Source organism: Cupressus sempervirens, chromosome 8 (assembly GCF_028749045.1).
Source record: "Cupressus sempervirens isolate cs-2001-9-10 chromosome 8, ASM2874904v1, whole genome shotgun sequence".
Taxonomy (NCBI): domain Eukaryota; kingdom Viridiplantae; phylum Streptophyta; class Pinopsida; order Cupressales; family Cupressaceae; genus Cupressus; species Cupressus sempervirens.
Genome location: NC_143125.1, coordinates 25,731,505 through 25,745,895, shown reverse-complemented (window position 1 = coordinate 25,745,895; position 14,391 = coordinate 25,731,505).

Here is a 14,391-nt window from a genome sequence, read left to right as displayed (position 1 = left end):
TCCTCAAGATCTCGCACAAAAATAATGTAGACCAAGAAAAATGGGTAGAGTTTGACATAGATTTTACAAAAACATATCATAGTAGATATTTTTAGAAAGAAACAAACTATAACCCAATTAAATTAATCTAGTTGTTGATTAGCTAGGTTGACTATAAATTAATGTAGCATTGTCATCAAAATAGGTACAATAAAATGAACAATCAATTACTCCTAGCTAGCAAGATCAAATACAATTTTTAAAGGTGATAAAATTGCATATCCAAATGTATGTATGTATGTATATACATATGTATATATATACATACATAAACACATATGTGTGTGTCTATTTATGTATGTATGTATATATACAAAGAGATCTTGTGGATTATGTAGATCAATGGAGATCTGGGATTTCGTTGTCATGCCCTTGTGATCTTTGTATATGTGTGTATGTATATATTTATATACATATATGTATATGTATATATGTGTGTATATATACATACATACATACATATGTGTGTCTCTATGTATGTATGTATGTATAAAAATAAAGAGATCTTGGCACAAGAGAAAAACAACAAAACTCACTCAACACGTAACATGGCCATAGATGCGATGGCAAGGCCTATTGGTAAGTAGATTCCTATTTTTGTTTCTCATTTTTCAAGTGTTTATTTCAATCAAAATATTATTTCTTAGGGGCACTTTGTAATATTGGATTCATTTTATGCAGGAGGTGATGAAGATATTTCTAGATGTACCCATGTTAAATTTAAGAGAATCACTAAAGAATTGTGATGAATTGCTCATGATCAATGAAGATGGACTTCCCCTAAGAGTAGATTCAATGAGGACCTTCCAAGTACTTTAAATATTGATCCTTTATTAAATATTTTATATGTTGGAAGCTTGGGGGGGGGGGGGGGTTTGCGGTTGGGGCCAAATGAGCTTCCACCTTCAGGTGGTTTTCCCTGATTAATAGAGAATATTAAACTATTCTTGAAACTAAGTGAAGCTCAACATTAACCTATGATTGCATTACAACTAACTATGTGAATCTCTTTTTTTAGGCAATGTAGAAGGAGGCCATGGTTCAATATGCAATCTAAATTCATATGCATACAACATTAGGTGCAGCTAAAAAAAGAAAACAAGTTTGCATTTTTGTTAGAGGTTTTTAATTAGGTATTTTAATTTAAAGACCATCACAAACATTGTAAATTTTACTCTTATAGGCAATGGAATATCCTCAGCATGCAAGAAAATCAAGATTTTCTATGTGTTGGCTTGATGAGGACATTCTTTTGGCCATAGCAACTAGAGTTCTAATGTTCATGATGGTCTATAATTTAAAAAATTAATAGACCTATTGAATAAATATAATCGTGCTGCATTTTTTAAGTTGCACATATTTTCCATGCATATAGAATGCAGTTGCACGTGCATTCTTGATTTATAATGGCAAAATATTATTTTGGATGCAATGGAAAAATGACATGTACCAAAATATGGAAAAATGATGTCACTTTTGTAGGTCTGAAACCTTTTTTTATACTTTAAAGTTGATCCTTTCTTAAAGAGTTTAGATGTTGACAAGCAAATTAGATGTTAGGGAGGGGGAGGGTGCGGCTAAATGAGCTTCCACCTTCATGTGGTTGGCCTTGATTAGTAGAGAATATTAAACTATTCTTGAAACCAAGTGAATCTCAACATTAATCTATGATTGCATGACAACTAACTATGTGAATCTATTGGTTTCAGGCAATGCATAAGGACACCATAGTTCAATATGCACAGTTATATGTGAATGATAACCAAAATATATTGATCTGATAACAAAAAAGTGCATTCACATAGATGCCACAACTATACATGATACACTAGTATCAATTGGCACTTGTATGACAAATGGTTACAAATGGCCATTTATAGACATTTGTAAGACATATCAAATCTCTATCCTTTGTATAAAATTTCTTATATTATTGAGCTTTGCATGTCTAACTTGGTCATGTAACCTCTGGGATTGCTTCAAATGACTCTGTTCTTAGGCTGATCTAAAGCTAAACACATGTTTGGCTCCTTTTGCCTATGGTCTTAAGAAGTAGATGAGCACTTGAATCATGTTCACAAAACCAACTACAAAAAAAGGCATAGGCCACTCATTATTATATTTTCAGAAATATCATCTATAATATGGTTCTATAAAACAAATTAGATTCCAATGTCACATGATATTTTGTACATAGAACATTTTCCCACTTAATTTACAGGTTGATCATGTATAACTAATCTTCATTGCTACAAAAAAGAACTAATAATATTCTCAGTAGTAAAAGGACCTCATTGGAGAAGAAGAAATTTTTTTAAAATAATTTGACTACCTGTCACAATTATGATGACTTGTTCTGATGGATAGCTATTTCTCCCATAGCATAGTTTTCGTATACCCATTGCAAGTGCGATGACCTATTTCGACAGATAGTCATCACTCCCACAACATAATTGTTGCATACACATCACAAGTGTGATGCTCAACTAAAAGCTTAAGCCATCATAATTATGATGGTCTATTGTCACAATTCATACAACATGAAGATGATCTCTTTCCCTTCCCTTCTTCCAATTTATGATAATTTCATCTTTCACAATTGTAACACATGCCCTTGCCCTTGCAATTTATAACAGAAAAAGTTTGACGCCCATCTAACAAAAGCCAATGTAATGTCCCCTTTCTAATTTTTACATAATATTTTCATTCTCTAATTATATTTTTAAATTAATCAAACAACACTTCAAATGATTACATAATTTCTCAAATAAACCCAAATTGGGTATGCCTGAAATAGTGTTGAAAAACTTCCCAGCTTCACATATTACTGATAAATTTGAAAGTAGAAACTTTTAAAAAAATTTTGCTAGCATAATTAACTAAAAAGTAACATTTACATATCTTCAAAGAGTTTAAACAAAAACTCCAAAATGGAGGACAAATACAATGCTCATCAGCCCTTGAAAATAATACAAAATAGCCCAAAAACACCATAAAACACTAGCAATCTATCATAGAAGTAGAATCACAACCCAAGACATATATAGTCATCTCTGTTTTGATAGTAAAAATGATGCAATATATAAGAAAACCAAACTCATATGAAAAACTCAACTTGAAACAACAAACCCGTACAAGAAACACACCTAGAGACTCACAAATCTTCACTATTCAACACAAACTCTGCATGAACTTGCACATGGAATAGCCTCAAACTCCCATCCTTAGCCTTTTGAGAAACCTAAAAACTCCCATTTTTAGGAGTCATTTTCCATAGGTTTGGCAGCCTCTAAAGAACGACAAGGCAATGAGCAAAAATCAAGTTCTTGAATGAGCTTGAAATGTCTCCAAACCCTTTTAAAGAGGGCATAACCCTAAGTCATGACCAAGAGGGGTGAATAAGATATATTTTAATAATATTTAACATTTATTAATCTAGTAGTTTCCAAATATTATCCCCTTCTCCCAAAACTTTTCTTTTGACCCCACTAGCCTTAGCAAAAATTATTATTTTTTAAATTATTTTGAAAAGGGGACATCACAAGTCCTCCCTTCCAAATATTTTTTGTCCTCAAGAAATGAAGATTGGCATGCTCAAGAATATGTGTTCCTTCCCAAGTGACATCCTCTAATGTTAATCCTTTCCATTTGACCAAATGCTCTGTGATGCTTCTTTTTCTCAATCTTTTTTCTCTTATATCCAAAACCTCTTCTCATATTAAAACTAATTTACCTTCGTACTCAAGAGGTGGTAATTAGGTAGATACTGTGGTTTTTTGGCCTAGAACCTTCTTTAGGAAAGAGACATGAAAAACATTATGTATTTTGCTATTTGGTGAGAGTTCCAATTCATAAACTACCTCTCCTATCTTCTTGATGATCTTATAAGTCCCATAGAACCTTCGCTTGAGCTTCTCTACCCTAGTCCTCTTCAAGGTGTTTTTCTTATATTGCTACAATATAACAAATAGCATGTCTCCTACCATAAAATATCTTTTAGTCCTTTTCCTATTGGCATACAACTTCTGTTGGTTTTGTGCATGTTGTAGATTATCCTTGAGGGACTTTAATATGTCTTGTCTTTGCTTCAAGAAATCACCTACTCCAAGTACTCTGTTATCTGAAAGTACTAGATCAGCAAAGGAAAGGGCATCAAAACCATAGAGAGCACAAAAGGGAGGCATACCAATAGACATGTGATGAGATGTATTGTAACAATACTCCCCTAGGTGCAACCATTTCACCCAAGCATGTTGTTGATTTGAAACTAATTCCTTAAATATCCCTCAATCCATTTATTAACTATCTATGTTTGTCTATCTGTTTAAGGGTGATAGTTAGTATTGGGAGTGAGTTTAGTTCCTACCAAATGAAAGAGCTCCTTCCAAAAAGAGCTAAGGAACGTACTGTCTCAATCACTAACAATATTTCTAGGCAAGCCATGTAGCCTGAAAATTTCATTTAAGAAAAATTCTACCACTTGTGATGCCCTAAAATCAAATGCGATGGGAAAGAAATGTTCATACTTAGTCTATCTACCACCACATATATGAAATCCTTGCCTTGAACCTTAGGTAACCTAGTGATGAAGTCCACAGAAATACTTTCCCATTTTTGTTTAGGAATAGGAAGTGGCTACGACAACCCTGCATGAAAAATTTTCTCACTCTTGTTTTTTTTGCATGCCATGCATTTCTTAATGTGTTTAAGGACATCCTCCTTCATACCCTTTGGATGACCAGCCAAAGGTGTACCATGAAAGGCCCTCAATATCCTTTCCTTAGTCTTTGACCTTGGCACTAAGAACATCCTATTCTTGTAATAAATCATCTCATCAACAACCCTATACCTATTATCATCCACTAAATTATCCAAAATCTTGGTGGCAAAGGAATATTTAGTGTCTTCTAAGATTATGGAGGATTTCCAATCAGCAGAGATAGATGTTAAGGAACACAAAGTTGGCTTCCTTGAGAGAGCATCAACAACCACATTATTCTTTCCTTTCACATATTCAATATCAAAATCATAATATTACAATTTTCTTATCCATTTTTGTTGAAGATTATTCAAATCCCTTTGGTTCAAGAAGAACTTGAGGCTATTACGGTTTGTCTTTACAATAAATCTCCCACATACCAAATATTATCTAAATTAGTGCATGCATGATTGCCAACATTTCCTTATCATAGATGGAATAAATTTTCTCTGGTTGATTTAATTTTCTACTCTCAAATTCTATTGGATGTCCCCTTTGAGTTAGGACAGCCCCTATACCTTCTCTCGAAGTATCACATTCAACAACACAAGGTAAAGAGAAATCTAGAATTGCAAGCATCGGGCATGAGCTCATTACCTCTTTAAGTTTATCAAATATCTTTTGTGCCTCTTCTATCCAAATAAAGACTCCTTTGTTTGTAAAATTAGTCAAGGGGGTAGAAAGATGAGAAAATCCTTTGGAAAATATTTTGTAATGGCTACACAAACCAAAGAAGCCTCAACTGTGTAAGATTGGTAGGTTGAGAGCAATCTAAAATTACCTGATTTTTTTGTTGATCAACTTGTACTCCTTTAGAGCTTATTACATGTCCCAAATATAGGATCTCAATCAAACCAAACCCATATTTAGATAAATTAGCATAGAAGGATTGTTACTCCAAAAGTCCCAAAACAACATGTATAGGTTCTAGATGCTCTTTCCATGTTTTACTATAAATCAAGATATCATCAAAGAACACCGAAAAAAAAAATCAAGATGTTCGTTGAATACCTTATTCATGCAATATTGGAATGTTTCTAGTGCATTAGTGAGGCCAAATGACATGACAAGAAATTCAAAGTGCCCATAGAGACATCTGAAAGCAGTCTTTTCCACATCTTCCTTCCTTATGTAGATTTGATGGTAGCCTAATCTTAAGTCAATTTTTGAAAAGTATATAGCACCATGTAACTCATCAATGAGTTCATCTGTGTGTGGTATGGGATTCCTATTTTTTATGGTCCTCTTTTTTAGAGCCCTATAGTCTATACACATTCTCATTGTACCATCCTTTTTCTTGACAAGCACTATAGATGATGCAAATAGACTAGAGCTAGGCCTTATGAATCCCATGTCCAAGAGTTCCTTAACAATCTTTTCTATTTCCTCCTTATATCCTCTTGTATGGAAATATGGAGTAGTTATAGCAAGTTTGGAACCCTTCTCTACCTCTATTACATGCTCAAAACATCTATCATGCTCAAAACCTCTATCTAGTGGCAATCCTAGAGGCAAATCATTGAAAACTAAACTATTCTTATCAAGCATATTTTGAATTTCAAAATGGAAACTACCTTGATTCTTTGGAGAGCTTGCTGGGTGGATTATGACTCCTACTGCCCAAGCTACTTGTTCTCTTTGAAAATTCCTCTCCATCCTCTTTGTAGTGACCACCCTAGGTGCTCCATTCAATAAGCCTCTCAATAAGACTTATTTCCCATTGGAATGAAATTTGAACTCCATGGTTTACTGGTTCATGTAGTACCCTCCAATAGAGTGCAACCATTAAACACCTAATACAAGATTTTTTTCCCCAATTCAAACAACATAGAAGTTATCACATAACTCATAATCTCCTAAAGTCATCTTGAGTTGTTTCACCACTCATGTGCAAGGCATTGTGAATCCATCAGCTATAGTAACATTGAATCCCTCAAAATCCTCTGCTTTAAGCCCTTTTTTCATGACAAATCCCTCATCAATAAAATTGTGAGTTTCCCCACTATTAAGAAGAATTGTTAAACTTTTTCCTATTACTACCCCTCTAATTCGAAAGGGATGGTATCTTTAGATTCCTAATAATGTTGCCAAAGTGTCATCCTTGTTTATTTCCTTTACTTTCTCTTCTTCTTCCTCCTCCTTAGTGTCATGAGATTCCTCATGCTCATCTAAATCAGATTCTAAAACAACCTCAATATAATGTACTTGACCTTTCCCCAAACATCTATGTCCTAGAACCCATGGCTCTCTACAAGTGAGATAAAGCTTTTTCCTTCATAGTTCACTCCTAGTCTCTTCATCTATCTTCTTTTTTGCCAAATTTATCACATTCTTTAGTAGTGGTGCTACAAAAGTCTTCTTCTAAAAATTTCCCTTATGTTGCCAAAGATTTTGGTTTTTTTGATTAGTGATTGGTTTCATAGACACACAAGTTTCAAGCTACAAACTTCTTTTCATAGCTTCCTATAAGGTTGAGGGTGAGAAAGCCTTAACCAAGCCTTTAATAGAATCTTCCAAACCATCAAGAAAAAGATAAATAATCCTCTTTTCACTCATATTAGGTACCATAATAGCCACTTTTTGAAATTCTTCTACATACTCATTAACTAGTTTGGTTTGTCTCAATTTTTGACAATTCTTTAAAATACTCTTCATCATCCTTGAGATCAAATCTATCTATCACTCTTTGACTAAAATCATCAAATGTAGTCCTAATAATGACCTTGAGTAGTTATTCCATGATACCACCAATCATAGGTTGCATCTTCCAAGTGTAGACTTCCAAATTGAACGACATCACTCTTCTTCATGGGATTAAGTGTGAAGAAGGTCTGTAATTTTTATAGCCATGCTCTATCAGAAATTTTATTTGTTCCATCAAAAGTAGGTGCTTTAGACTTTCTTATTTTATTATTAAGCTTTCTTCCACTTATTTTCTGCTCCCTCCTATACTCTTTCTTTGGCATCAAAGTGTTCATCATATCCACATATTCTCTAAAAGCTATCAAACTATGAAAGTCATCATATAAGCCATTGTAAGTAGCCCTTAATGCAACCAAGTTAACTGTAACCTCTTCCATAGGATTAAGGGATGAATTTTGTATCATTGACTCACCTACAGGTAAGAAAATAGTCTTTCTTGATTTAGAGGGCATGAGTTTCAAATTTCTAGGCTCCTCTAAAGTGCTCCCTCTCTCATTAGTAGATACAACTCCTTGGAGTTTTTCTATTAACAACCACAAAGCCTCTCTCTAGTTTCTGCCAAACTATCCATTATTTTCTTTTGAGTGTTTTGGATGTCCTAGAAGAATTATTTTGCCATCTCATCTGAGTCAGGCATACATGTTCCTTCCTTAGGTTTGATACTTTTATTATCAATTGAAAGTTTGATCAAATTTTCTTTATTCCTTTCTTGCTACAAATATCTCTTTTCTCTTTCACTTAGTTGCATGCAACTTCTACAAACCCTCAGACTAGCAATATCATAGCTCTAATACCCCTTTCTAATTTTTACATCACATTTGCATTCTCTAATCAGATTTTTAAATTAATTAAACAACACTTTGAAAGATTATATAATTCTCAAATAAACCCAAATCGGGTATGCCCAAAATAGTGTTGAAAAACTTCATAGCTTCACATATTATTGATAAATATAAAAATAGACATTTTTACAAAAAAAATTCCAGCCTAATGGCTTGAGAAATGAGATTTCCAAATCTACAAAGAGTTTACACAAAAACTCCAAAATTGAGGACAAATATAATGCTCATCAGGCCCTTTAAAACAACACAAAATAGCCTAAAAACACCATAAAACACTAGTAATTTATCACAGAAGTAGAATCATGACCAAGAAACATATATTCAGCTCTATTTTAATAGGAAAAATGCTGCAATACAACATCAAAACAAACTGATATGAAAACTCAATCAGAAACACCAAACCCTTACAAGAAACACACCTAGAATCTCACAAATCTGCACTGTTCAACACAAGAGAAAACTTTGCATGAGCTTGCACATAGAATAGCCTCAAAATCCTTTCCTTAGATTTCCTAAAAGCTTACAAACTCCTGTCTTTGGGTCTCCTTCTCCACAAATTTGGCAACCTCTAAAGAACAACAAAGAAATGAGTAAAAATCAAGTTCTAGAATGAGCTTGAAATGTCTCCAAACACCTTTAAATAGGGCATAACCCTAACTCATGACCAAGAGGGGTGAATAAGATATATTTTAATAATATTTATCAATTATTAATCCACTAGTTTTCAAATATTAGCCCCTTGTTCTAAAATTTTTCTTTTGACCTTGTCTGCCTTAGCAAAAATTATTAATTTTTAAATTATTTTGAAAAGGGGACATGACAGCTAATTTGTGGTACTATCACTTGGGTGACAAGTGGCCTTCACAATTGTAATGACCTACCATCACAATTTGAGCCCAAATATAGAAGTGCTCATCTTTCTTCACTCACACAAATACAACCTTCTTTGGAGTGCAATAAAACCACATATGGATTGATGGCATCCAAGACTCATATACTATTAAGCTTTTTTGATGAATAGTCCTTTTCTATTAGAAAATATACTAAGATTATAATTCACAAAAAAGGGATTAGGGGATACAAGATCACCCCACGAATGAGTTCACATAGCTATAGTAAGACTTAAAAATATAGCCTCGGCCAGAAACAGAAACTATTCATCAAAAAAAAACATATAAAGCAACCTCAGGCTACCAAAGTAGTGCCAACCGAGGGTGGTGGATCATCTTTATCATGAAAACCTCAATCATCTCTGGGATTGGGGGCACACTGGGAACAGTCCAGCCATCATCAATAGTAGCAATAACCAGAGGATCAATGGTAGCCTATGTATATTTAACCTCTAGCTACGAAGGAGAAATCACCAAGTCTAGGCAAGGCCACTTCACAGAATGCACCTGATGAGTACCAAGAGGAGGAGTTGGGGACCAACTAGAGCCACCATGGGGTGAGAAAGCTGAGTGACACCTCCATCTGCCATCACCACCACTAAGAGAGTGGTGGTAGGAAGCTTGGGAGTGTGGGGTATGTGAGTGGCGGCCTGAGGAATGGTGCTGAGGATGGTGAACACGAGGCGTCAAGGTATCTATCAAGGCATTAGGAGCAAATTTGGCAATAGTGTAGGGAGCATTTCTTCAGTGGTTTAGCAGCTCCTATAGGTGAGCTACCTCAAGGGCAACTTTGTTAGCTTGCACCTGGATCTACATAATTACATTATTAAAAATGCATGACTTAATGTACATAACAATGTTAACATCCAAAAAATTGTGTGTGAGAAGAAAAACATTCCTATCTTTCCATAGAGAAAACAAAATCTCCATCCTGAAGGTATGCCAAATTGAGGTAAACTTTTGAGGAATTCTAGGGGAATCACCTAGTAGAATCATGTGCCAAGAAAAGTGTTCAGGCCTGAATGGCTTGAAAAAATCATGGATCTAGTGCCAATAATTTTGAGCATGCTTACAAAACCAAAAAATATGCAAAAAAGACTCTGGTTGTCCACAAAAAGGGCATCTAGGATTAGGAATCCTAATGTGTTTGAGCCAAGGCCCCAAGGGAAGACCTTGGAAAGCTAGGCACCAAGCAAAATGAGAAATCTTGGGTTTAGTTATACCATTCCAAATGGTATCAAAGTATTTTCTCCATTGAGAAAGAGAAGATTGCAAATGCTATCTTTGGTTGTTTGTGTCCACCATCAGAAGATGGGGCAAAATTTATCTATATCCCAAATTTGGCTTGTAATTGGGAAATAGAGTGGTAGGGTACCACTTCCAATCATGCCACCAAGGATGAATAGATTGAATCCCCACTTTATGAACTAAGTGCACAGGGATGGAAGAGAGTAGAAGGTCAAAACTCTATTGATCTGAATGGATAAGGTGGTATTGGACTTGCATATCTTCCTAGGACTTGAAACTCATGATGACCCTTGAGAAGAGGTCCTTAGGAGTTCTAATGCCACATTAAAAAAATGCAAAGCATTGGCACCTTGAGTCTTGGCGAGGGGAGTACCCTAAATAGCAAACAAGGGAGACCACCAAATGTTCTACTGATTCACGGAGAGGCCATTGTGGAACTCATCTCTAGCCCAATAAATCCAAAGCTTAATAGCTTCCTAGGATTTCCATACGCTCTTGATGACAAATGAGCCTTGCATGGCCATTGGCTTATGCATGATGAGAAGGGTTTGGAAACCAATCCTGTTCCATGCAGGCCTACTAATAATAAAGCTAGAAGAAATGCAGTGTTGAACCAGAATCTTCCAGGCTTCATCTCCAGAAATAGCTCAAATAATCCATTTTGCATAGAGAGCAAGGCCTTTTTTCTGAGTGGAAAGTAAACCAAGACCACTAGATTCTTTTTGGCGACAACAAAAATCCTAGGCAAGTCTGTGAAAGCCATGATGATCAAAATCAAAGGCCTAGACAAAATCTCTGAGCAATCTTTCTAGCTTTAGATAAAAAGCTTTAGAGGGATCCCAATAAGAGGAATAATATACATGAGTGGCCACCAAAATCTTCGAGCAAATCTGGAATTTGCTAGCAAGGGAAAGTGGTTTTGTGATCTAATAATCAAGCTTCTTGCTAATCTTGGCCAACATAGCATTCCAAAGTTGTACAGGAAAAGCCTAAAAAGCAAAAGAAATGCCAAAAAAGTGGAAGATCTCCCCATGCGTAACCCATTTCCACTCAAACTAGCTAAGCCAAGGTGGAGGTGGCAAGAATGATTGGTAGTAGAAGAGCATTTTATGCCATTGAATGGTAGATCCAGAGGCTTGACAAAAGGTGTCTAGGCAACTTAAAGCATTTTTTATGTTTTCTTCGTCCTCTAAAAGAGTAAGAAAGGAATCATCAAAAAAGTGTCCATTGACTAAATAGGAGGAAGATTCAGGCAAGGAAATGCCACGAACTAGCCCTGAAGACACAGAATGAGCTAGAAAATAGCCAAAACCTTCAATAGAAAGGACATAAAGCTCTAGAGCTAAAGGGAAACCTTGCTTGATTGAAAAAAAAGGTCCAAAAGCCTCTGATTGCAAATTATTGATGGTAAGGCAAGAATTAGCATCTCCAAAGAGCATCTCCACAGATTGAAGGAAATTGGGACCAAAACCTAGAGCCTAGAGCATAGCCAAGATGAAGAGCCATTCAATGCGATCATAGGCTATAGCAAAATCTATCTTTAAAAAGATAGCCTTCTGATTGGACTTGTGATCCCATTCTATGCCTTCCCAGATAGCAATAATGTTGACAAGAATATATCTAGACTTGATGAAGCTAGTTTGCTTAGGTCGCACAATTAGAGGCAACATGTGCCTGATTTTGAGAGAGAGTGCCTTGGCAATAATCTTATAAGACACATTTAGAAGGGTAATGGGCCTCCAATTTCATATTTCCTTTGGATCACCGGCTTTAGGTGTGAATTTCATATTTCCTTTATTTATAATGGCTCCTAAGCTTTTAGAATGATATGCTTCAAGATAAACTTTGTGCAGATCAGGACCTATGTGCTTCCAGAGGTGTTTGTAAAATTCACAGGGAGACCCATCACACCCAGGGGACTTATCATCAGCCATGGAGTAGGCCACCTCTTTAAGGTCTTGGAAGGAAATAATTTACTCACAGAAAGCACATTGCTTAACTATTAGGTGGTTTGGAGTAACAAAGATACACTTTCTGAGACCTTCCTCCTAAGCAACCAAATTTCCCTACAAAGAAAACACGTTCTCATAGTGATGAACAAATTCTTGCAGGATGTCAAGGAGACTGGATAGAACAAAAGTTCCTTGTTTGATCTTTTTAATCTCAACATTGGTATGATGGGCTCAAAGAGCCTAAAAGAACTTCTTCGAGGCTTTATCATCAACCTCCAACCACTGGAGATGGGCTTTGATTTGGGTTCTTTGAGCAGCATAGTTATCAGTAATTTTCTTGTCATGGTGAAGCTTGGCAAGCTAAATTTGAAAATCCACATCAAAGGGATTGAGGGTGAGAGTCTCAGAGGCTTTTCTGAGGGCAAGGGTATTGGCTTCATATGACCGTTTTATGAACATTGCCAATTGATGCCCATAGATGCATAGGAATTGAGCAGTTCTAGTAATGGCATCATTCCACCATTGAATCCATCCCCTTTGAGAATGTGGATGTGGCTCCAAATTCCAGACACGTAGGATATGTGAGATGATGAAAGCATGCATTAGCATAGACGTGTTCAGGAAGAACTAAGATTTAGCCACCTTTGAGATAGTTGTTTGCCAAGAAATGAAAAAATAAATGGGATAGTGGTCAGATAACATCAGATCTGATAGGGGAATGACAGACAAATCTTGATCCTTAGAAAAGGAGAAAAAAGATTGTGTAGTGATCATAGCACAATCGAGATATTTTAAAATGTGGTCAAAGCCACCTTGAAAGTTGGACCAAGTGTTCCAAACCCCACTATCTTGGCGGCAATTTGTATTGGGTTTAAAAAGGCCCAATTTATTTCACATGTAGTACCAAGCTTTTCTTTCCCTAGTTGTCCAATGAAAAGGTAGAATGTCATCTTTGTCAGAGGCCACTGCAACCATATTGAAGTCCCCGCACATGACCCAAGTAGCTGGAGGCAAATTGTTAGCTAGCCAGACCCACATTTGGGACCTTCCCACAGCATCATTGGAAGTATAAACATTAATGACTCCAAAAGAATGATTGTTAATGGAAAGAAAAAGCCAAATAATTCTATGTGTGGGGTCAGAACCATGCAAAATAATAGCAGAATGAAGGCGTGGTGACAAGAGAGTAACTACACCACCTTGGCTAGCTTCATGCTGAGAGGAAAACATAACAACATCCTACCAAATGACACAACACATAGAAGAAAGCATAAAACTAGACATCTTAACTTCTTGCAGATAGAGAAAATTGAAATTACCAAGTCTATTATGGGCATCCCGAACATAGTACTTTTTAGGGAGGTTTGTAAGACCTCGAACATTCCATGATAGGAAGTTCATGAAAACTCTTCCATATCATCCTCGTCCTCAAGAGAGGAGTAGCTATTCTACAAGAAGGTAGAAACCTGGTTGAAGTAAAAAAGAAAAACCCTTTGAACTTATAGCCTATCATTTCACCTCTAGTATCTCCGCACATCTAAGAGGACTACAAGAATGCCATGTCGCTAGTGGTACTATGGAAGAAGCAGCAAGAGAAGTACAAACCCTAGCCAAGGTAGAATCCCGTACGTACCAATAGGGTTTGAAACCTACAAAACCCCCTGAATAGGTGTTCTGGAAGCCACATGCATCCCTACGCTAGCTGGAGTTGATGTTCCTGTGGGGATAGGAGGAACTATGATGACCATTGCATAGGATTGCTTGTGGGGCAAGGGATTCAAGGTAACCTTGCCCTTGTGCCCAACAGTAACCCATTATTTTTTCCCTTTGGCCTATTTGTCAAGCATTTCTTTACATGTGGACTTGGCCCTAGGCATTCTTCTTTTTTCCTTTCGAACTATTTTCAAGGAGCTTCTTTACACATGGGCTTGACCCTAGGCATAGCCAAAGGGTAATCC